Source organism: Castor canadensis, chromosome 10 (assembly GCF_047511655.1).
Source record: "Castor canadensis chromosome 10, mCasCan1.hap1v2, whole genome shotgun sequence".
Lineage (NCBI taxonomy): Eukaryota > Metazoa > Chordata > Mammalia > Rodentia > Castoridae > Castor > Castor canadensis.
The window spans coordinates 22,902,701-22,925,942 of NC_133395.1; positions in this window are offsets into that span (position 1 = coordinate 22,902,701).

Consider the following 23,242-nt stretch of genomic DNA (forward strand, 5'->3'; position numbering starts at 1 on the left):
GTATCAGAAATCATGGTACAATCCTTACAACTTTATTCTTGCAATTTATTAGATACTATTACCCTGCAAATTGTAATGAATCACACACAGTTGTCATGAAAACTTATAATTTTTATTCCATTGAAAAGGTGTAAAACCTTTAATGAGTGTCTGATCTCCACTGTGGGAGTATGTGTGTGTGTGTGTGTGTGTGTGTGTGTGTGTGTGTGTGTGTGTATGTGAGTTCAACCACTTTGGTATTGCCTTCTACATTATACTTTTGTATTTTTCATTATGTTAATGAAACAAATTGTAGGACAATAGCCTATCTGTTCCTATGAAAATTTGACCAAACAAAGAGTTTGTAAGATAGAGAATGATGGTAATCAGCTACCTATTATGAGGCTTTGAAGATGTTATATTTTCAGTCTCTCATGCTTGCAATCCCAGCTATTCAGGAGGCAGAGATTGGGAGAATCACACTTCAAAGCCAGCCTTGGCAAGAAATTAGCAAGATCTCTTTCTTAACTCACTGTGGTGGCACATGATTTTTACCATAGCTATTCAAGAGACTAAGTAGGAAGATCATAGTCCAGGCCATCCTGGACATAAAATATAAGAACCTATCCAAAAATGAACTGAAGCAGAAAAAAATCAACCAAGTGTTTGGCTCAAGTGGTAGAGCTATTGCCTCGCAAGTACAAGCCTTGATTTCAAATCCCAATAAAAACAAACAAGAAAAAAACGAGGTGGCTTATTTTTGATATTTTGAGTCAGAGAGAGCTATGTAGCCTAGTCTGATGTCAGTTTCTTGATCCTTCTGCTTCTCTTTTACAAGTGTTCAGATTTTAGGTACACACCATCATGCCTATCTGATAATTTTTCTTGAGGTCAAGAATGTGAAAGATTACACATTGAAATATTTTATGCAATATAATTTCGATGGTGTTTTGGATTGAATCTTAAATAACCCCAAAAGTCCATCTGGCAAAGTATTGATCACTTTTTATGATGGTATGAGAAGGTGGTGGACTCTTTAATAGGTGGGATCTATTGGAGGATGTAAGGTCATATAGAATGTGCTCTTGAAAGTGGTACTGAGCCCTGACCACTTCATCTCTCTTGTTTTCCTCCCTGGCAATGATGATGTAGGTAAGCATCCTCCTCAACCATGGGCTCTCTATCATGATGTACCATGTCTCATACGCCCAAAGACAACAGGGCCAAGCAACTATGAGGTGAAACCTCTGAGATTGTGCACCAAAATAAACCTTTCTTATTTAAATTTCCCACAGTGATGGGAAGCTAGCACAGATGGCCAAAAAACACTATAATTTATGCTGTTCTGAAGAATAATTCTTTCTTCTTGAGTTTAAAAATGTTGAGGTAAAAAGAAACATTTTATTCAAGTCCTGAAATAAATCTGAAAATTCCTCTGTTTTTGAAGATTGGTATCTCACACCAATTCAAGTCATGTGTGTTAAAATCTTAGACCTTGTATGAAGAAAAATAATTAAGTACACACATAGGACCACTGTGTATCTATCTATTTTTTATGTCAGACATGTCAATATTTAACACTCTCATTCTCCGTGCAAAAACAATCTTAACTGTTATTTTCTGTCCTTAAACTTTACATCTTTTCTCTTTTCTCAGTCTCAATTCAGATGGTATGAGTTCCTACTTAAGAAACAATTCAAATAATTCATCCATCCATTAAGTCCTTCACTTTTGCCTCAGTCTGTACCTAGGCTCTTTATTCTATCAAAATTCTTTTCATTTCTAATTGGAGGCAATTTTCTCCTTTGATTTAGATTTTCTTTTTCATTTGTGTCATCTGTTCAAATTATTAATCGTAGTTCTATTTTGAACTCTGCCTCTTACTGAGGATTTATTTTATTAACATTTAAATAAATTCAAATGTACCCTCTATTAAAAAGAAGTCTTTTCTGGGTCCCAGTTGTCCATGTAGGTAACCGATTTATCACTCATAAACCCAATCACATATGCAAAAAGAATCTCAGAAGTGATGTCTTCATTGGAGTATCCAGTTTCTCATTTTAAATTTGGTTTTCCATTCAATCTAATTTGAATGCTGAATCTAGTGAAATTGTGACTTGGATTAGAAGAATCTTCCCTCTTTCACTTTGTGTAAGGCAACACTTGTATTATGTGTGAATGCATGATAGTGTTACTGGACTCTTCCTTCTACATAAATCATTTGTGCTGATCTGTGAAATTGCAACTAGACTTTTAAAGTATAGTAGATTATATTGTTCAAGTCACATAGAACAACATAAATTCTCAAATTCTAATTAAGTTCATGAAAGCAGAAATGTGAGACCAAATAGGATTTGAAACATTGAAGAAAATATGTCTTAGAAGTTACTGATTCAACACGACCTTTTGGATTGTAAGTACTTTGTTTTTCTTTCCTTGTTTCTTTCTTCCACTATGTAGAAAACATCAGCCTAACACATTTGTCTTTACTACCTTGCTCAGAATATGGAATTTGAGTAAATTTACTTATGAAATACTTATTTTTGTATTATTCAATTAGCTTTTACAATATTCAAGACAGTTTATGCACAAAGTGTGCATTATCTCCTTCGTTGTTCATATCAAACATGGCTTATTTTATAGTGTTCACATTTTGTAGAAATAAGAGACAAAAGTAATTCATTCTGTTTACTAATGGGTAACAAAATGTTTTATTTAAATCTGTAGTCCATGTGCTGATACACCAAGTGAAATGGTTCAAATCTGAATTAATTCCTTGGTGTTTAAGTGTAGTGAGTTTATTTTAAAAATAATGGCATGGGTAAGGAAGTTTTCAATAGACTTGATTGTTTTAGAGTAGTTTTGGGTTGATAACAAAATTTACTAGAAGACAGAGAAATATCTCATATACTTCTATCACTACAATAGCTCCTTTAGTACAACTAATGGACAGATGGTGACACATAATTACCACCCAGAGTTCATATTTTACATTAGTGCTTATTCTTGATGCTTTACCATTTTTCCCCTTAATTTCAATACTAAGGTTTGAATCCAGTGTCTTAACTTTTTGGGTAAGTTCTCTACCACTGTAGCCACACTCACAACAATTTTCTTTTAGTTTATTTTTCAGGTATGGTAAATTGCTTTTTCTAGGTAGTGGCCTTGGTGTCATCCTACTTCTGCTCTTGGACAGCTGGACTTAGACTTGCACCACCACGCCTTGCCACTTAGTGTTGTAAACTTTATTCTTGCATCAATATTACACTGTGGAAAGTCTCAGAGTGAGAGAGTGTTAGTCTTCTCGTTCAACATTGTCCTGCCTGTTCTGTTTTTATCTTCTCTGTGATTTTGCATATAAGTTTTATATTTAGTTTATCTGTATCTACAGAATAAATTGATGTGATTTTATTGTTATTGCACTGCATCTATAGGACAATTTGGGAAGAACTGGTATTTTAACAATTTTGAGTTTTCTTTTCCATGAATATGGACTATGTTGCCATTTGTTCAATTATTTTTTGGTTTGTTTATTCAGATTTTTGTAGTTTTCTCCTGTAAACCATGCATATATCTTGATAGAATTACATCTTGTTGTTTAATTTGGTACTGTGAATATAAATGACATTTTGCTTTTAATTTCAAGTTACATCATCAATGGAAAATAATTTCAAGTTACATCATCAATAGGAAAGTGATTAAATTTTATGTACAAACCTTGCACTGTGCACCATATAATTGCTTATTTGTTCTGGGAATTTTTTCCTTCAGATTTTCTACAGACAATTACTTCATTGAGAACAACTACAATTCCATGTCTTTCATGATCTGTACACCTTTTATTTTTTTCTTTAACACATTAGTTGGGAATTCCAGTATGATATTGAAAGGGATGGAGTCTTTTTTTCGTGATCTTAGAAAATTTTTAGATCTGCACAAATAAGTCTGGGGCTGCCTGAAGATATTTTGTATATATTCCTTATCAAGTTAAGGAAGTTGTCCTCTATTTTTAGTACACTTAAAATTTACTGTGGGGTTTATTTATTTATTTTGGTGGTGGAACTGGGGTTTGAACTCAGGACTTTGTTTTTGCAAAGCAGAGTCTCTACTGCTTGAGCCACACCTCCAGTCCTGGTACACGTAAAATTTACACATGAAAGTGTTTCAGATTTTGTTAAATGCTTTTTGATAAATTTATTTATATGATCATATGATCTTTTTATGTTAGAGTCTTGACATACTAGATTACATTATTTATCTGGAGTGGGAGTTTCCTGCTGAATGAACTAGAGACTTAACATATGCTAAACAAACACCCTACCTCTTGAAACATGCCCAACCTTTTTGTCTTTATTTTGTTTTTGAGGTAGGGTCTTATTAGAAATTGTTAGATTTGAACTCATGTTTTTCCTGCCTCTGCTTCTTGGTAGCTGAGATAACAGGCATTTGCCACCACACCAGCTTGATTTTTAAATATTGATACAACTTTGCAAATTTCAGATAAATCCCACTTGACTATGTGTATAATTATTTTAATTATTATTGAGTTTTATTTATTAATATTTTTATTGTTTTTCACCTGTATTCATTAAATGTCTATTCATTTATGTATGCCCCAAAATCCATTTCGAGATAGAGTTGCTGTTTTGTCCAGATTGATGTGGACTGGAATCTCCTATTTTATGCCTCTTGCTGTCTCTGGAGTGACAGAAATGTACCACCATGCCCAGCTTTTTTCCATTGTTTGCTGTTGATATGTGGATGAAGCTGTGTTCCTATAGTTAGGAAGTATTATCTCTACTTCTACCTGTCCTTTGAAAGATTTGGAAAATTCACCAGCAGGCTCATACATACCTGGTGATTATTGCTTCCTAAGGGTATTAATTACTGATTCATTTTTAAAACAAATAAAAACCCATTCAGATTCTCTATTCTTGTGTGAATTTTGGTAGATGGTGTTAATAAAGAAACTAGTATGCTTTATTGAGGTTATTGAATTTGTGGGCATAGAGTTGTTCTAATATTCCTTTAGTATACTTTCAATATCCATGAGAATTGTGTTATTTGTCCGTCTTTCATTTCTGATGTTAGTAATTTGTGGCCTCTCTCCTTTATTACACCTTATCCTGGCAAGAGTCTTACTGGATTAATTCCTCTTTGCAAAGAACCTGACTTTGGCTTTGAATAATTTTTCTGTTGATTTCTTCTTCTCAGTTTTATTGAATTAAGCTTGTATTTTCACTATTTCCTTTCTTCTGTTTACTTTTATTTATCAGTTCCTAGAGTGGAAGCATAGTTGAATAATTTCAGATCTTTTTCTTTTCTAACATATGCATTTAAGGCCACTCTCTTGCTTCTGCTTTCCCTTTCTGAGTTGGTTTGTTTTTCTGCTGCCATGGCTAGTGGCCATCAGACCCTAAGATATTTAGACTGTGCATGTGGACTTGCACTAGCAGCTCTTTGGGGGGATTTTCAGACTTTCAGCTTTGTCCTGAGGGAGCATGATAGTCTTCTCTCTTATTTTGAGACTTCTGGTTTCTGAGAATAGGCTGCTAATTGATTCCTTAGCTCTCCAATGTACAGAGAATCATTGTAGAACTTTTCAGCTTTGGTTATCATGTAAATAAATCTAGAAAAATCCCCTTTTTATAAGTATATTCATCATAATTATTTTGTAATTATATTATATATATTGTATTGATTTTATTTCTCTGTAAAAATTCCCTGAATGCAGGTAGGTACTGGTTTTATTTTCAAAGATAGTGCTACTCTTATAATTAATAGACTGCAGCATAGTATAAACATAATTTTTATATGCACTAGAGAATGACAACATTAATGAGACTTGCCTTATTGCAACATTTGCTTTTTCTGACTGACTAGAATTGAATTCACAATATCTTTGGAGTAAGCCTCTATGTGACTAAAAAAGTAATTTTCAATAATATGGTTATACTTTGAATCCTCAAGTACTCTGAAGCTTGTTATTTATTTGAGATTGAAACTACCATGTTGTTTGCTAGCTAGCTTTCCAAATATAAGAATCATTGAAGAAAATAATGAAGATTTTTAAATATCTTCAGTAGTTAGAATCCTTGATCCTTATCACAACACAAAAAAATCTACTCATAGCAAAGCAGAACTTTCTACTTTACATTGAGTATTCAAATATGACAGTGTGTAACCTAATGATACTGAAAAAATGTTATATTTTTATTTGTAAAATTTACCAGCTAGAGTAGCACATTGGATAAGTTGGATATTTGCTTTGTAAGTTAGGAATTATTTTATAAACCAAGACTATGAATATTTATCTGTTCTCATTGTCAAGACAAGTCTTTTTACATCATAATGGGAATGCATGTTAAGATAAATCATAATTTTATACTTTATAATTGTAATAATAATTAAATGAACTATCTTGCAAAAGAAAATATATTAATTGTATCTTGTAATTGCACATTAATTTGGAGAGTATTCTGTATATTTAATTTAATTTAATATAACTACATAGGTATACATTTTCAAATTGTAAAGGAAATAATTTTAAATTGATTACCTTTTATAAGTGAAATTTTTGGAATTTTCTAAAAATAATTAGCTGACAACATATCTAAATTAGCTTTTAAAATAATGAAAATACTCTGTTGCATTTAATAAAATTTATCCAATAATTAGCATTTGATCTGCCTACAATGACTATAAATCATGTACAGACTAACACTAATGAAGTTCAGTAATTGCAGGAAATGTTAATTTGACATTATAAATCCCATTAACCTTTTACAATATTTTTGAAGTTTTACTCACTAATTCTATCATTTTAGACAGTTATATCTCTTTTCATATAATTTACTAATTTATCTTTAATTATATTTTTAAAAACAAAGATGATTCTTTTAAATACACCAAGACTCCTCTATGTGAATTCATCTTAAAGTTTGTGAAAATGTGGGAAGTCATAGATAATAATACCGAAGCTATATATCTAAGGTATAAAAGATGTATGACTATATAAAGAGAATGAGAAGAGGAAAATTATTTAAAACGTACATTTGACCTGGGGTCATAGCATATGGTATAGTGTATGCCCAGCTTATATGAGTCCCCGGGTTCATTCTCAATTAGAAAAGAATAGACAAGCATTTAGGAAAACAATTTGAAGAAAAATAAAGACATACATTGTAAAAAAATACTGAAGGACTTCTGTTTTTGTAGGGTCTTTTGTTTGTAATTTTCTTTGTTTCTTTAAGAATGGGTTTCACTAGGAAGCCAAGAATACAGTCAAATTCATAGCGCTTATGATCCCCTAACTCTGCCTCCTGAGTGCTGGGAATAGCTGCGTGTTCTGCCATGCTCAGCAGAAAGTACAGTTCACATGAATGTGAAGTTTGGTCAATTTCACTATATCCAGAACATATTCAATAAGTCGTTAGCTTTTCAATCACTCCATCATTCATCCTTCAGGAAAGTAAAATTATTCTTCTCTACAATGTAAGATCAGTGTTTAGCCCCAAGGAGACATAAACATTCTCTTGAAATAGAATTTTTGAAATATCTATTGAGATATTAGCTGAAATATTATGAAAACTCTTCTCTAATTTCAAAATGACCTTTTATAAAGCATGTCCAGTGAAATATATATGAACATTTTTTTTATTTTAAGGTGTGTTAATTACATTTTCTTTTTTTTTTAATTTTAATTTTAATTTTTTTTTCTTTTATTATTCATACGTGCATACAAGGCTTGGGTCATTTCTCCCCCTGCCCCCACCCCCTCCCTTACCACCTACTCCACACCCTCCCTCTCCCCCCCACCCCCTCAATACCCAGCAAGAACTATTTTTCCCTTATTTCTAGTTTTGTTGTAGAGATGAGCACATGATAAAAGCGAGAGCACACAAGGAAAGGGTGAGGATAGGTAAGACACCTAAAAAATTAGCCAGCATTTGTTGCCCTTAATGCAGAGAAACTGAAGCAGATACCTTAAAAGCAACTGAGGCCAGTAGGAAAACGGGACCAGGAACTAGAGAAAAGGTTAGATCAAAAAGAATTAACATAGAAGGTAACACACACGCACAGGAAATCAGTGTGAGTCAACTCCCTGTATAGCTATCCTTATCTCAACCAGCAAAAACCCTTGTTCCTAATATATATGAACATTAAAGCACTTATTCATGATGAAATTTCAGTTTTGTTCATCTTATTAGTCTGCTTAAAGGCAAAACAAATATGGTATTAAAATATATTTGTGAAAATTTGAGGTCCCTTATGATTGTGGAACACAGATACATCTGACATGCTCTAATCAAAAAGTTAGTAAACAAAGATTTGTTTACTTCCTAACTATAACCAATATCTACTTTTCTTTTTCTGCAAGTTTGTTAGAATCAGAGATAGAAGAGAAACCCATAAGTGACTTGTTAATTCAAATTTGTGGAAAAAATAGTAAGAAATGTCTTAAAACTTGATAAAAGATAAGAAAACATAAAAAGAAACAAAGAAGGAAAAAAGAAAAGCAGAAAGAAAGGAAAGAAGCAAGTAATGGAGGAACAAATTTAAATTTCTAGGATTTTAAAGAGCAGATGTACTGAATATTGATAAACATCAAGCTAGGTTAACAAGAATAAAATAGAGAAGAAACATTGAACTCATATCAGAAATAAAATAGGCTTATCACTATAGATTCCACAGAAATATAAAGGATTATAAGATAACATTACAAGTAATTTTGTCTGATATTTTATATTTTAAAAGAAATAAAAGTCCTTGGAAGTTCTTGAAAATGGATTAAATTATTGATAGATTCATACTTTGATGGCAGTAGTAAGGGACTGTGGAAGGTAGGGCCTTGATAGAGAAAGTATGTCACTGGAGGTGTGCTTTTGAAAGATCAATATTATCTGAGGCCCCTACCCACTCCTCCCTCTCTTTCTCTGCATCTAGACTGCCATGAGGTGAGCTGACTTTGCCATATACTACAAACCCTTAATATTCTACCTCATTATCAGATAATTAAACTAAAGCAAAAAAGGAATGGTAATGTAGCTGAAGTGGTAGATCACAGTCTAGCAAGTGCAAGGATCCTGGATTTAAATCCTGGTACCACCAATAAATAAATTAATTAATTAATCAAATTGTGTGGTGAATAAAAATGAAAATCCCAACTAGTGGAATACAATTGAAACAATGCTTAAGAGAAAATATATTTTTGGAAATGTCTATATCAATCAAAGGAAAATACAAATAAATATTCTAACATTACATTAAAAATGTAAACTAAAAATAAGTAAATAATAAAGATAAACTTGGAAAAATGAATGAAAATGTAGAAGATGATTAAATTAGTAAAATGAAAAGTTGGTTCTCTGAAAAGAGCAATGAAATTGATAAAATATTCTGAGTATAAAACAAAAAGAGAGGAAATAAATTATCAAATCAAGAACAAAAGGATTTACTACTGACTTCAGAAAAATAAAACAAATTATGAAGAAGTGCTAGGAATAATGATGTAGAATGATAGACTAAGACAGAATAAATGGAAAAAATTATTAAAACACAAATCTATCGAAACTTGCATAATAAAAGATAGTAAGACTGATTAGTTAATTGGTAAATGAATTGATGAATCAAAACCTAGTCACAAGTACAATAAAAGGACGGGGGCCCAGGATACTTTCTCACTGAATTCTGAAAATATCAACAGAAATATAAACACCAATTCTTTAAAAACTCTTTGAAAATTACAGAAGATGTTAACACTTCTGTGGTTCAGAAGACAAGACTGTAGAAAGAAAATATAGGCTTCTATTTGTTTTTATTCTTTTTTATTTTGGCAGCACAGGACAACTTGGGGCCTCAAACTTGTTAGGCAGGAGCTCTACCTCTTGAGCCCCTCTGCCAGCCCTGTTTTATATTGGGTTATTTTGGAGATAAGGTCTCATGAACTATTTCCACAGGTAGATTCAAGCCTGTGGAATCTCTGCCTGTGATCTCTGTCTCCTGAGTAGCTAGGATTTGAGGTGTGTACCATCAGCCAGGCCTATATTCTTTATGAATATATAGAAAAAAATGAAATATGGAACACTAAATCCAGCAACACATAAAACAAATTGAATGTCATGACCAAGTGGGGTTTATTCCAGAAAGCAAAGTTGATTCAATAGTCATGTGCAATTAAGACCACAAAAAAGAAAAAAGTAAGGGACATGAACATAAATGGGTGAGTGATTGATTGGGAAGATTTAATGGGAAGTGGAAGGGGGTAAAGAAAGGGCAAGTACATTGTAGGTATTTATGAAAGGCCATAATGAAATCTATTTTAAAAAATTACAAGATCTAGTGCAAATGCAGCAATGTGGTTGGACTTGGATCACAAGGCAAGGGGAGAACAGATAGGGAGATATAGGAATAGGTAGAAAACCCCAAACATGAAAGCATTTGATGTCCCCACTCCAGAGGAGCTAATACAGAAACATTAAAGTGATAGAAGTTATCATGAGAAGGGGATCAGGAACCAGTGTAAAGATCAGTTAGAGATGAATTAACATGGGTCATAACACATGTGTACACGAAAGCAATGCTAGGACTATTTCTGTATAGCTATCTTCAACTCAACTAGCAAAAATGCTTTGTCTTCCTTATTAGGCTTGTCTCTTTTCTTCAACAAAACTAGTGATAAAGGCAGAACAAGACCTGCCTGGAACTGAGTGGGGGAGGCGGGGAGAGGGAAGGGGGAACGGGGGGAGAAATAACCCAAAAAAATGTATGCACATGTGAATAAATGAATAATTAAAAAAAAATTACACTAAAGCCAAAAAACAAATGGGAGGAAATGGGAGGAGAAAGACTACTAGAGGTGGTATATATGATAAAGTATACTACATGTGGAGAAATCTCAAAAATAGCTCCCACTGTACAATTAATAGAGGCTAATAAAATGTGTGTGTGTGTGAAGAATCTGTTAATGGGGCTCGTGATGGAATTTGGCACCTTGGTAGGTGTTCACTAAGAAATTATTCCATTAGTGAAATACTCAGAAAATTCCTAATAACAACAGATATTCGGGATTATATTTTAACATATATTTTGTTGATTTGTAATAACATGAAAAATAATTTTAAAAAGCAATTGTTTAGGTTAGCAAAATCACAGTTAAAAACTCCTTCCTGTTCAATACTAACAATTGAATTGTGTATATTAACCTTAACCATCTGAAGGTGTGAACATCAAACAGTATTAAAGTGGAAAAGGAGCTGAGTCAAAGGTGAACTCCACTAACATCATCTGACAACAAATTCTGAGTTGGGGTATAACTCTCACTTTTTTGAAAAAATGAAAGAGAAAAAAAATACTTTAGCTCCTATGAAAGAACAAAGGAAATCAAAGAACAAGGTGAAAAGAGGAATAAGACAATTTTAAAACTAAAAAGGATTCCCAAGTAAAATAATTTTTAAATATCTTTGTATTTACTTTGTTTTGTAGTAATTTTAACACTCTGTGGCATCCCAGCTGTTAAACACTGCCTCTGTTAAAAAACCCATTTACCAATGATTCTATGTATCCTTTCTCTCCTTATTCTACTTTTCTGACAACTTTCTTGTTCAAGCTGCATCTTCCTCTAATTCTCCTCAAATATTAATTTAGAAAATTTCCAACATTACCAATATCTGTCCATACTTTTCACAAAGTTTCTGCCCCTCTCAAGTCAAAATAATTGCTTACAAATTTATGCTGAAGTCCAAAATAAAATCGCATTCCCACTTACCTCCACTTATATATACCACTAATACTACCAATTAATACAAGTTTAAAGCAAACCATTATAACTTTATTTCTATCAAATCTGATGTACTTTACTGATCTTAATTGAAGAAATTGGACCGTCACTTCTAAAATTTTGAGTATTATAAATTATCCTTAGTAAATATGTCTTTAACTATTCATACCCTTGTAATCATTTGTCCTATAAATAATTTATATTCAAGGTTTCTAGTCTCCTTTTTCTTTATTTCCCCATAAGTATTCTAGACCAGTCTTTCAGTACCTCTGTCCTTCATTGTTTATTAATATGATTAGATAATATGTTAGTCCCTAATGTTTATCGAGAAAAAGTAATAAAAAAGTGAGATAAAGAACAAATATGTTTCTTTCTTTATCATGTTAAAATTTCAAAGTAGACAGCTGTCATCTGCTATCCAGCTTTGATGCCTTTCTGAATGCACTTCTGTCATATCCTAACATCTCTTATCTACCTGGTAAGTGTGTGGTCACCTCTTTTTTCACCTAATGAGAAAGGGAAAGAATATGAAGCAGGCTTACTCCGAATCTTAAGCCAAATCCCTCCAGCCAGCCCATGTTACTTATGCTTATATCATCTTGGCAAAATCTTAAACACTGACAACAAATGAAAAGAAAGCCAGAAATTATAGTTAGGTTCTCAGAAATTATGATTTAATTACAGATTCTACAATGTAATCAGCTGTTTTCATCACTAAGCCCATACTTTCAATACAATCTCTTTCATCCTTATCAAGTTTTCTCACTCACTCCCAATTTCCAAAGCATTTAGTGACAAGATAAATATCAATGTTTTGCAAATTATACTAATGTTTTGTGCTCGTCCTTGCCTTAAAGTAAGGTTCTATGTTCATACTCCAGAATTGTGAAATATATGTGATTCCATAAGGGAGGGTCTTCTCCAGTTCCTCCTTTCTCTTTTCTCTACCTCACCTCTTTCTCTACCTCTTCACATTATTTCCCATTATTTTTAACAGCAGCAACTTCATTCTGAAATGTGTTCCCTATCTTTTCCCATTTGAAATGTTATGATCTTACCTCGTTTTATTTTACTATTTCTCCAAAACCGAATTAGAGACATTAAATTTTCTAATACAATTGCCATTTAGTGTAATAATAATTATATCGAGTAATGATTGCTCATCTTTTCAATGATATGAAGGCTTAAATGCCTACATATCAGGGTTCTGTCTGATAATATTGGTAACTTAAGTTCAATAAGCATCTTTAAATTAATGAGTAACAAGTTATTTTCTACAGATATTTAAATTCATAAATTATATGTCTTCTGAGAGAACACTATAGGCATCCATTGCATTAAATTATATACCAGATTATAAATTTAAATTTAATTAAATAGCATTATACTAACATATGCATATTGCTCAGGATATTCTAGAGGAAAAGAACAAAGAAAATACCTACATAATTACAAAAGGGAATTTATTAGATCAGTTTACGTGATCACAGGCTGCACAGTCCCACAATACCATCTGTAGACTGAAAAGTGAAGGAAACCAGCAATTGTTCAGTCCAAGAAAGTGAAAGCATCAGAACAAGAAGGACCAATGATGCAGCCCCAGACCTGGGAGCTCTCTGGAGACTTGCAGGTGTGTGTGAGTTCAAAGGCTGAAAAGACTGGCGTCTGAATGCTGCAAGATAGTGGCAGTAAAAAACCACACCCACTTAAGAAAAACTGACCTTGAGAGATTTTGGGAGCTTTAGCCATCTTCTGCTTTTTAGTCTATCTGAGTTCCCAGCCTATCAGATAGTACCCCATGTATTCTGGGTGGGGCTGGCACCCTCAGATCACGGACCCTCATGTCAATCATCTCTGAAAACAGCCTCATAGACATATCCCAGATGGTCTACCAATTTTCTAGTGCCTCTCAATCCAGTTAACATAAAAAATTAAGCACTGGAATATGCAAAAGCCCATATAATGGTTACTATTTTTGCTGATATTGTTTAAAGATAAAATTGTTTTTGCTTTGAAACATTTTATATTTTTTCCTATTTTCAAACAAAATTCCATTAACTAGTTTTTAAATTTTTAATTTATATTGACTACTTGTGTCATATTTACTGACAAAGTCCCATCATTCATTCATAAGAGTAGTGCTATGTGTCATAATTCTACATATTTTATTTTGATATGCCACTTTTTCAGGCAGACAAATTGGCAAAATAGTTGGATGATCTTGGAGAGAGCCTTAAAATAATAGCAGTGATAACATGAATAACATTCTCATTTTCTTTATGCTATTCATTGATTCCATATACCTTATAATAATTTAGATATTTTTCATAGTTTCTTTGCTGTATGAGATTCATATAAAGGTACATTTCCAGGCTACTAGAACAAGTCATTATTTCTCACTTTCGTCTAAAAGTGTTAATATCCCATCAGGCAGGGTTCATTGCTTCTGTGATCACTAAAGACTATACTTGTTGTCAAAAGCAGGATGCTTTACACTCAGTAGATAAATCAGAGAATTTACAGACTTACCAATGTCCAAGTATGAATTTCCAGTAAGGTTGACGTACAAACTGAATAATGAGCTGCCAAAAATTATGAATTAAAAGATAAGTAGAAAACACGAATTATTCAGTTGATGAGGAGTCAAGAAAATTTCTTGGGTAGATGAAGTTTTATGAAGGATTGATGTAAGAAATGAATTTGGATGATATAAATTTCATTTGGATTTCCATTTTCTTATTATTTCTCTTTGTAAAGCTTTTACTATTTTCTACTTGGTTTGGGGTTATCCCTGTCAAGATAGATCTTAACATGTATGTAATTATACAGGACAAAAGTATTTGTGCTACTATTCCACTGGCACTTGTAACATGTTCAATCATATTACTATTGTTTTATGTTCAACTAATACATTCACTCTACCATCCAATTAATTGAAAAGCCTCAGCGTATCACAGAATTTAACATGGTGTTAATTAAGGTGAAACAGATGTCACCAAATTAATCTCCAATTACATAGTGTAGTGATATTATTATTTTACTGTGGCTTACATGGGTTAAGTGATACACTTGGAATCATATAGTTAATAAGTGAACAATTCAGAATTAAAATCCATGGCTGCTTGCTTATAGAGCTGATATTACTTTTTAATAAACATAATCCCAATATTATAACCACTATAAGGCCTAATGGATGCCGCTAGTACATGCACAGAAAGGTAGTCTTAAATGATAGCCATGGAACATGCAAATGAAGAAAGACTGATTGATTGATGCAAATTCAATGTAATGTCCATCAAAATCCAAACTACTTATTCATGAACCTCATCAACCCAATTCTTTTTCAGCCAAAACTGTACTGAAAAAGCCTACTTGGAGGACTGATAATCCCTTACTTCAAGACGTACTGTAAAGCTGCGGGGATTAAGATTACGAGGTACCGGAGACATGAAGCAGAAGTACATGGAAAAGAACGCAGAGCCCAGGCATGCTACATGTCATCAGACTTCTGAGAATTCTAACTCACCAGAATGGTGTCCTTAATCCTATATTGTGTATTGTTATATGCAAAATACATTTCAATATAAAGACAATCAGGTTGGGAAACACTTATAACTAGGCTTTATTTTTCCACATGTAAAAAACTATGCCTCATAAAATAATTCAGGATCATACTCAATTTTATAAATTTTTGAGGTAAATAAAAAACTATTATAATTTATTTAGATTTTACTTGGACATTAGGATATTTATATATTTCTCATGTAATATCACTAAATTAGTTCAAAAAGTCCAAGTTATTAATTCTGATTTCAGATTTTAAAATTCCTGAGCTTGCTAATTCTTGTTCCCCATCCTTTACATGATGAATGTGAAACAAGCCATGAATTGTTTATCATAGAAGACAGAAAGAAAATCTCAGGATAGGTAGCTGAAACCAGGTTTGAGAAAGAAGCCATGGCAAGACTTCTGGGTCAACATTAATCATTTTAAGTGTTAGAGAAGGCAAAAGGAGACACCCAACTATTCAATGAACTCAAATGATCTTGCTATTGTCATTGATTCATTATGGTAACATATAATAGGATTGAAATAATTTGATTTATATAATGATATTTTTCTCCAACAAATAACATTACTTTTCATTTTTCAAATAAATTTCTGCAAAAGTCTTTAAAAATGGTACAATAACAGACCTTGTGAATTAGAAATATCACCCTATGATTGTATACATATACAAGAGTATAGAAAATTTATTAGAATAAATATCATTAAGCAAGATGTAATTCTTTAATGAATGATTTTATGTACATGAAAATTTAAAAATTATTAAATGTGTAATATGCAAAATATTTGTGTGAAAATAAATTTAATTCCATTTGTAAATATTGGCAATAAACAGGAAAAAAGGAATCCAGGATTTTTAAAAAATGCTATTTACAGAAGCACTAAAATATCAAACAATAAGAACATTTAAAAATACTAAGAAAATATTATGAACTCTGAAACAATAAAGAAATTAAACACTAACATACATGGGAGAATTTTATGAAACTGAACATTTTAAAATTGAAGGATTCATTTTATAGTTATGACAGTACATAATTATACATATCCTAGTAAAATTCCACAAGTATACATCATTGCAAGTATACATAATATGTAAAATACATGTATGTGTGAAATTGACAAACTGCATTTAAAATTCACATAAATATATAAAGCACATAAAGCTCAGACTAACACAGTGGAATGATCAGCTCTAATTAAAAGCAATATTTTTTTATGTTACATAAATTAACAATAATTAAATATTATCATGGAAACTTGCAAGGAAATCACAGAAACTGGCCAATTTATGGGAAAAAAAGAAGTCCAGAGAAGTAAAGAAACAACAATGGTTTCAATAAATTACTCTTGTCCAATTCAGTATGACCAAAATGTAAAAGGAAATTTACTCATTCTTACGCTATTCATGAAATTAAATTCCTTCTAAAAGGAAAAGGAAAAGGAAAAATTCTTTGACTGTATGTGTAACACATTTCTTTGTTTTGGGTTTGGACATCCAAAACAGTACAATTTAAAATTTTCAATAAGATCATATAACAAACTATGAGAGAAAACATAATTAAACAAATGAAAATTCAAGATACAATGTGGGAAAATATTTGCAACACGTATTTGAAAATATTCTTGCCTCCTGAAAAACAATAATAAGCAAAAAAGAAAAGAGAAGAAACAATAAGTAGAATCCAAAGAGATTAAATTTAAAATAGCATATCAGAAAAGAAAATAAATCATTGCTAATCCGCATATGACAACTTTCACAATGTTGTTAAGATTTAGGTAAAAGCAAAAAGAAAAATGTATGGCATTCCTATAGACATATACATATAGCTAACATCAGAACAATACTTACTAAATTTTGACACGATGAATCAATAGCAATATTCATATACTACTATAATGTGTGAATATAAATTAGTCAACCATAACAGTGAATTTGGAAGTTTCAAAGAGTAAGATGTAAAAAGAATCTATGACAAAGCAAGTCTATTTCTAAATGTGTGGGAAAGAAAGTTGATTGTATTGTCAAGCCAGAAACCTCAAAAATGTCTACTAACACTTGAATACATCAACAATTTGAGAAAAAATACACCAACAAAAAGAAACTGATGACATGCAATGACATAGTTAAATATCCAAATGTCAAGTTGAGCAAGATATCCAGAACACTTAGCTTACTATGCCATTTAGATAAATGTTTAAAGCAGCCAAAACATGTTTTTAGGAAAAGAGAGACCAGTGACTAAAATGAAAATGAAAGTGTCTTTGAAAATATTATGTACTTAAAAATAACGTACTTAAAATAATGTACTAGTCCTGGGCATGGTTTTATGTGCTTACTCTGAATAATACTCCTGTGGTTTGGATAGGAAATATCTCCTTGATGACTCATGCATCTTCCCTGTAGCAATGTCCTTAGGTAGTGGTATCAATAAGTGATTGGGTCAGGAGTGATATATCCATGGATACTTTCATAGATGAATGGAGAGTTATAACTTAAGGCCTAAAGGAAGGAGGCAGGTCACTGGAGCATGACTTTGAAGGGTAAATCTTGTCCCTAGACATTACTCCTGGTCCTCTTCAAATTGTTTGATCTCACCATGGATCAGCAGAAATGGAGCTAATAGGCCATGGACCAATACCTTTCAAACTTTGACCCAAAATAAACCTTTCCTCATTTAAGATATTTTTCTAAGGAATTTCATCACAGTGATGGAAATCTGACTAACACAAAAACATTGCATTGTAAGTTAACCCTATGTTTTTGTATGAACTTTATATTTCAGTGTCAAAATTTTCAAATGATTAATAGGATCATTGATTTCTTCTGTCCAGAAATTTAATCAACCATTTCTTTATTATTATTATTATCATTAGTCATTTATTCACATGTGCGTACATTGTTAGGGTGATTTCTCTCCCCCCCCAGTCCCCTCCCTTATCCTCTCCCCCTTCTCCCCTGGCTTCCAGGCAGAAACTGTTCTGCCCTTATCTCTAATTTTGTTGAAGAAAACACATAACCATAATAAGGAGGTCAAAGACTTTTTGCTAGTTGAGTTAAGGATAATTATACAGAGAGATTCCTAGCATTGCTTTCATGTACAAGTATGTTAAAACCAAAGTTGAATTATCTCTAACTGATCTTTACACTGATTCCTGAGTCCCTTCTCATGATAACCTCTGTCGCTTTAAGGTTTCTGTACTAGCTCTTCTGGAGTGGGGACATCAAATGCTTTCATGTTTTGGATTTTCTACCTATTCCTATATCTCCAGTATGTGCTCTCCCCTTGTCATGTGATCCAAGTCCAACCACATTGCTGCATTTGCTATAGATCTAAAGTCTGCATATGAGGGAGAACATACGATTTTTGGTCTTCTGAGCCTGGTTAACCTCACTCGTGATGATGTTCTCCAGTTCCATCCATTTACTTGCAAATGACAAGATTTTATTCTTCTTCATGGCTGAGTAAAATTCCATTGTGTATAAGTACCACATTTTCTTGATCCATTCATTAGTAGTGGGACATCTTGGTCGTTTCCATAACTTGGCTATTGTGAATAATGCTACAATAGACATGGGTGTGCAGAAGCCTTTGGAGTAACCTGTGCTGCATTCCTTTGGGTATATCTCCAGGAGTGGGAGGGTTCCTTTTTCCCCACATCCTCACCAACACATGTTGTTAGTTGTGTTTTTGATGATGGCTATTCTAACAGGGGTGAGGTAGAATCTTAGTGTGGTTTTGATTTGCATTTCCTTTATGGTGAGAAATGGTAAGAATTTTTTCATGTGTTTTCTGGCCATTTGAATTTCTTCTTTTGAGAAAGTTCTGTTTAGTTCAGTTGCCCATTTCTTTATTGGTTCATAGATTTTAGGAGAGTTTAGTTTCTTAAGTTCCCTGTATATTCAGGTTATCAGTCCTTTGCGTGATGTATAGCTGGCAAATATTTTCTCCCAATCTGTGGGTTGTTTCTTCAGTTTATAGACCATTTCTTTTATTGTGCAGAAGCTTTTTAATTTTATGAAGCCCCATTTGTCTATCCTTTCTCTTAGTTGCTGAGCTGCTGCGGTTCTATTGAGGAAGTGCTTGCCTATACCTATCAGGTCCAGAGTGTTTCCTGTTCCTTCCTATGCTAACTTCAGAGTTTTGGGACTGATATTAAGGTCCTTGATCCATTTTGAACTTGTACTAGTACAGAGTGATAGTTTCTTGCAGGTGGATAACCAGTTTTCCCAGCAATATTTGTTGAAGATGCTGTCTTTTCTCCATCGTATATTTTTGGCTTCTTTGTGAAAAATGAGGTGGGTACAGTTGTGTGGATTCATATCCAGTTCCTCTATTCTGTTGCACTGGTCTTCGTGTCTGTGTTTGTGCCAGTACCATGCTGTTTTTATTGCTATTGCTTTGTAATATATTTTGAAGTCAGGTGTTGTGATGCCTCCAGCATTGCTCTTTTTGCTGAGTATTGCTTTGGCTATTCATGGTCTCTTGTGTTTCCAAATGAACTTTAGCGTAGATTTTTCAATCTCTGTAATGAAGGTCATTGGGATTTTCATGGGAATTGCATTAAATATGTAGATTGGTTTTGGTAGTATAGCGATGTTTACCATGATGGTTCTACCAATCCATGAGCATGGGAGATCTTTCCATGTTCCGTATTTCTTTTCTTCTTCAACATAATTTCTCATTTTTTTCAGACATTCAAAATTTCTTATTTCAGTTTAGTAGTTTCATCTTTTTTTGTTGTTGTTATTGCTAAAGTTTGAACTCAGATCTTTGTGCATGTTAGGCACATACTAACTACTGAACTATATTCATTTTATAAACAAAAAGCTCTCCAACTAGGCAAGAACTGCTTTCACACTTGTCAAACTTGCCTGCCTTAAGCTACCCTTTCTATGTCTTTTCAGCCTGTTTTCATCACCACATAATATTTTTCATTTTTAGGTTTTATATATCATTCCTTGTATTTGACTCTTTTATTTTTATATATGTATATATGTATTTATTTATTTATTTTCTGGACTGGTGTTTAAACCCAGGTCTCACCCTGGCTAAGCAAGTGCTTTACCTCTGGAGCCAAGCCTCCAGTCATTTTTTTTTAAGCTGGTTCTTCAGGTAGGGTCTCATGCTAGCTTTGCCTGGAGCTGCATCAGACAACAATCTTCCCACCTCCACCTCCTTATTAGCTGGGATTATAGACATCTGTCATCATGCCCAGTCTCTGTGTTTAACTACTGCTTTTTGAAAAAAAACAAAAACTTGTAATCCACCAGAAGAGTTACCATATGTAACTTTCATTGTTTCATTGTGTAATAAGGTTTATAAAGCATGTATTCAAAATATGTTTTGAAATTATCTGTAACAGAATGTGTTGATCAATTTATCACTTCGATCTTTATATTTTGTGTTTTCCAACATAGTCAATTTGCCTGGATCTTATCAAGTATTAATAAATGAGGACCTAGGATAGGTGCAGTGGCATAAACCTGTACTCCTAGCTTTTGGGAGGCAAAAATTGTGAGGATCACAGTTTGAGTCCTGCCCTGGCAAAAAGTTTGCAAGACCCCTTCACAACCAATGGTTTGTACAGTAGCAGGTGCCTGTGATCCCTGCTACAAAGGAAAACACAAATTGGAGGATTGTTGTCCAGGCCTGCCAGGGCATAAAGGCATGGTTTCAGAAGCAATCAACACAAAATGGGATGGAAGAGTGGCTCATTTGGTAGAGTGCCTGCCTAGCCATTCTCAAAGTCCTGGCTCCAATCTGCAGTATTATCACAAACAAAAAGAGGATCAAGAAAATTCACATAAATAAATATTTTCAAATCTTCAAGCATACTTTAACAACTCCATAAGGAATATAAGCAAATTGTGAGTAATGGGAATTTAACTTCATACAGAATCACCAACAGTAAGAATAGACTAAAAATTTTGATATACAGTTGCTACTGTTTTCAAGATTTTGATATAACATATGTGATCAATTACTTATTTTAACAACCTCAACAGTAAGTTATGTTCTGGATTTAGGCTTTTTGTTTTGGCAAGTGCATCTTGTCTGTCAAATTGAAAGCTAATTATTATTATTTATTCTGTATTTCACAACTAAGCCTACTATTTTTCCAGGTATGTTTCTTGTACATGAGATGCAACATGAAATATTCTTTAAAAAATATTTTCAAGATTTGACACTGATTGTGGAAAATAAAAGAAAACCCTCACATAAGATAAATTATAGTTAAGTATCTGATTTCTTTTGGCAACCATGTATCAGTCATCTCAGATGTTATTAAAGCCTCAGAATATTTTATGTGTATGGTTTAAAGACATAAGGATTACAAAATTTTCATTTCATTGATATAAAGTTTAAGAAGTAAAATATATACTCCTGGCAAGCATTGTTAGATGGTGGTTTATAAAATTTCTTTAACATATAAATGGAACAAAACTAAGTCAAATGAACAGAAAAAAAATTTAAATATTAGTAATATCAACATTTGAATGTTGAACTGCAGTAATTTAGAACAAATTCGATTTTAAATTGCATTTAGGCTATATGTACATTAAAGGGCTTTCAAATTTTGGAAGTCTTAATATTTCAAATTTCAGAATTTTCAAATTTCAAATGATTCCAAATGATTTAGATCACTGAATAAGAAATAAATATACTTAATATATGAAGAAAGATCTATGGTGAAATTTGAATAATATGCAACCAATATACCCATATGCAAGTTACACATTGCTAAGGCAGTGTAATGATAACAAAGGAAAAATTGCTGGCTTTGTAAAATAAATGTATACTAATCTAGTAAATATAATGTGATGACCAAATGAAATATATTGGAAGTTATTAAATTAACATGGAAATTATTTGGGAGAGAAATGTAAAGGAAACTAAATTTAAATTATTCAAATAAATTTAAATATTATTTAAATTAATATAAAAACATGAATTTAAATTACAGGTATTTTAAAAATCAGCAGTGCACCTATACACTGTTTACATGTATTTAAACAAAGTAAAATAAGGTTAAAATTATTAAAAGTTAATAAATTGTGCATTTTAATATCATTATAAAAATTGTACTTATCACAGTAGCACCAAAATTAAAGAGCAAAGAGCTTTATGAGCTACTTTTAATATATTTATATATTTCCAATTAAAATTCATTGTAATAAAATATTGTTGATCTAAGAAGAAAGCAAATACTATATCTTCTTTGCCCAAGGCCACAATTAAATTTTCCATTCATAATTCAGAGACATGAGCCATGGATAGTTAAAACTCAGAATACAGGCATACTTTAAGTATAAATCCTAGGGTCAGTTTCATGTGATTTTTACTATTAAAGTGGAAGGACAATAATTATTTTTTTGAATTGTGAGAGGTTTTTGAGGAAGACTTTATACCAGCTACTGATTTTTCTCTTCTACATTTAGTAGAACACATAGCACAGACTCTTGAATGGATTTTGTGTGATACCTCATTTATCAATAAGATTGACAAGCATTTTAATTTTGAATAAAAATTCCATTATTAGAAATGGCATAAATAATCCAGGTTAAGGTTTTCATTTTTAACAGATAAATTTTGCTATGTTAAAATACTAAAAATAGAAATATACCATAAATATATCCTACCAATGAGGAATCTAGTATTTAGTAGGAAAGAAGGTGAATGAACTGAACTGGTCAAGTGCTGACAATGCAAAAATAAGGTATCTCTAAGGGTTTATAGAAAAATTACTCATACTGAAAGTTTTCAAAGTGGTCCTATGAGTTGGTTAAGTTTGGACTGTATAGTAATTCTATTTTTCACAGCTATAACTAAGAAACTATAGAGTTAAAATGATCAGGAATCTTTGCCTTTCCTTTGATGAAGTGGAGTTGCCATTAAATTCAGTCCTCTGTTT